The sequence below is a fragment of the Empidonax traillii genome, unplaced genomic scaffold (genome assembly GCF_003031625.1).
Source record: "Empidonax traillii isolate 1590-97213 ecotype Southwest subspecies unplaced genomic scaffold, ASM303162v1 scaffold1659:size89180, whole genome shotgun sequence".
Classification (NCBI taxonomy): domain Eukaryota; kingdom Metazoa; phylum Chordata; class Aves; order Passeriformes; family Tyrannidae; genus Empidonax; species Empidonax traillii.
This window is the reverse complement of record NW_020956852.1, coordinates 1-3,548: the sequence shown is the minus strand read 5'-3', so window position 1 is coordinate 3,548 and position 3,548 is coordinate 1.

Genomic DNA, 3,548 nt, shown 5'->3' with positions numbered 1-3,548 from the left:
TGAAGCCTCAGTGATCAGAACATAGAAACAATAGAAAGAACGAAAGGTCCCCGAGGTCAGGTGAGGATGAGGATTAAAAAAGCAACCCCCAGGATGAAGGCAAACAGGATCTCCCACCATAATATTCCTCAAAATAGAGACCACGCCTCCATCTCCGCCTCTAACTCCACCTGTTATGAATATTGTAATCTAATGATGCAATAATATGAATATGTATGCAATTATGTTGTAATCATTGCCAAACCTGTATAAAATACTCATTCTAACCTAACCAACTGGGAGCCTGTTTTCCCAGCACTAGCTGGCAGGCTGCCCGGCCGTTAATCAATAAATACCTTGCTGCTTTAGACATAAAACCCTGTCTAAACAGTTTTATCTGCTTTTTTTGGGCATCACTACTCAGAAAGAGTTTAGGAATGTAATTAGGTCATGTAGAAAGAAAATTAGAGAGACAAAGACACAATTTGAACTTAATCTTGCCACTTCTGTTAAGGATAACAAAAAGTGTTTCTGCAGATACATCAGTAGCAAAAGGAGGGACAAGGAAAACTTTCATTCTTTATTGGACATGGGCGGGAACATAGTTATCAAAGATGAGGACAAGGCTGAGGTATTTAAAACCTTCTTTACCTCAGTCTTCAACAATAAGACAGGTTGTCCTGAGGACAACTGGCTTCTGGAGCTGGTAGACAGGGACAGGAAGCTGAATGGCCCCCCTGTAATCCAGGAGGAAACAGCGACCTGCTGAACCACTTGGATCCTCACAAGTCCATGGGACCAGATGGGATCCACCCAAGGGTGATGAGGGAGCTGGCAGAAGAGCTCACCAAGCTGCTCTCCATCATTTACCAGCAGTCCTGGCTCACTGGGGAGGTCCCAGATGATTGGAAGTTGGTGACTGTTGCGTCCACCCACAAAAAGGGCTGGAAGGAGGACCCGGGAAACTACAGGCCTGTCAGCCTGACCTCAGTGCCTGGCAAGGTTATGGAGCAGATCATCCTGAGTGCAATCACACAGCACCTACAGGATGGACAAGGGATCAGAGCCAGCCAGCACAGGTTTAGGAAGGGCAGATCCTGTTTGACCAACCGGATCTCCTCTTATGATCCGGTGACCCGCATGGTGGATGAGGGGAAGGCTGTGGATGTGGTCTATCTGGACTTCAACAAAGCCTTTGACACCGTCTCCCATAGCATTCTCCTGAAAAAGCTGGCAACCCATGGCTTGGACAGCACACTCTGTGCTAGGTTAGGAACTGGCTGGATGGCCAGACCCAGACAGTGGTGGTGAACGGTGTTGCATCCAGTTGGTGGATGGTCACTAGTGGTGAGAGTAGGGCAATGATAGTTGCTGTAGTTATGAGTTCTTGCTTGGTTAGTTCTTGGATGATTAGTCATTTGGGTAGGAATCCAGTTAATGGGGGGAGGCCTGCAAGAGATGGGAGGGCAAGCATAAGGGTTGCAGTTAGCGCAGGGATCTTGGATCATGCAGTTATTAGAGTGGATAGTTTTAGGGTATTAGTAGAGTTGAGGGCAAAGAAAATGGTGGCTGTTGTTAAGGAATAGAGGTAGAAAGTAATTACTGTAAGTTTAGGGTTGTAGATGAGGATAACGGTTATTCAACCTAGCTGAGAGATAGATGAGAAAGCTATAATTTTGCGGACTTGAGTTTGGTTAAGACCTATTCAGCCCCCTAAAGCTGCGGAAGCAATCGCTATTGTGAATAGCAAGGTAGGATTGAGTGAGGGGGAGGTTAGGAAGAGGAGAATAGTTGGGAATTTTATGACTGTAGCTAGTAATAAGCTTGTCATTAGGGAAGAACCTTGAAGGACTTCTGGGAATCAGAAGTGGAATGGGACCAAACCTAGTTTTATTGAGATTGCAGCTGTTAATAGTATACATGATACTGGGTGAATAAGTTGAGTAATGTGTCATTGGCCAGTGAATCATGCGTTGGTCATGCTGGAGAAGAGAAGTAATGTAGAGGCGGTTGCTTGGACTAAGAAATATTTAGTTGAGGCTTCAATGGCTTGTGGATGGTGGGATTTTGAAATAAAAGGGAGGATAGCTAAGGTGTTGATTTCAAGTCCAGTTCATGCTATTATTCAGTGGTTGCTTGAAATTGTGATGATTGTTCCTAGGAGGAGGCTTATGGAGAAAATGAGTTTAACCTGGGGGTTCATTAGTAAGGGAAGGAATTAAACCATCATTTTCGGGGTATGGGCCCGATAGCTTAGTTAGCTGACCTTACTAGGAAATAATATAAAGGAAGTATGAAGGATTTTGATTCCTTCTGTGTAGATTTGATTCCTACTTTTCTGAGTCTAGGAAATGAGAGGGCTGGTGTACCTCTATGTTCACCTTATCATAGTGACCCTTTAAAGTTCAGGCACATTTCCTTGAGTGTCTTAGGTAGGGTGGTAGGCCTGTGTATGAGATTGGAAGACTGATATGTCATAGGCATAATGATAGTGTTAGGGGTAGGAAATTTTTTCAGAGTAGATGCATAAACTAATCATAGCGGAATCGAGGGTAGGAGGCACGGATTCATACGAATCCTGCAGAGAGGAGGAGGGTTTTTGTGGCTAGGGTTAGTGGGTAGAGTTCTTGAGAAGTACTAAGTGAGCTTGGATTTAAGAATAGGATGGTAGTGAGCGTATTTATTAGTATGATTTTGGTGGGGAGGCACCGAGACATACATACACGACCTATGAGATCTCAAATATGTCCGCTTTAATAGGATAGCTCAGAGATTTTATAGCATCTCTACACAGGGTCCCGTGACAAGAAGCATACAATTGGATACAGGCTACTGTCCAGCTGTAAACATCCATTACGAATACCTTTATAATTGGACATTAACAGATAACAAGGTAATAGTTTATTTTAACGAACTCCACCTTCTTCTTGACACTCGTTTTTCTTTGTTCTCGAAAAGACACCCGTAGCCATCTTGGGACCTATAACTTATAGTACCTATAAAACTATATTAAAGTTTATAAAAGTCTATAAAAGTACCACACACAATATAAATTGCTCACACATTCATTATGCTTCTCCCACAAATCCCCCTTTTTGTTTTTGAGCAATTTATATTACACTAATACATTCTTAACTTTCTACTAAGATATTATAACACACAAATACATATATCCATCACCATTAAAAATAACACCTTCACACACTTATCATTTATTTCTATCGTATAATGCTAAAATTTATCCCAGACCAAAATTTAATGGATAATATGTCAAGTTCACACCAAAACACTCTTTTAAATTCTAAACTTCTATTGATTCTATGATACTACACTATAAAACTACCTTATAATAATACTGGAAAAAACTCTGATTCTGAATAGTTTATCTACCACAGTGTCAAGCTTGTTCTGCAGAATCACTCCCTTTCCAAGGTTTTATCCAACGTGTAGGCAGCCACCGAACTCCTGTCTCCGTGAGAATACAGGCATACCCTCTGCCAGTTAGTTTTACCTCTGCAGGCCCCTTCCAGACTCCGGTTTGTGGGTCCTTGTACTGAACTTTCACTGTT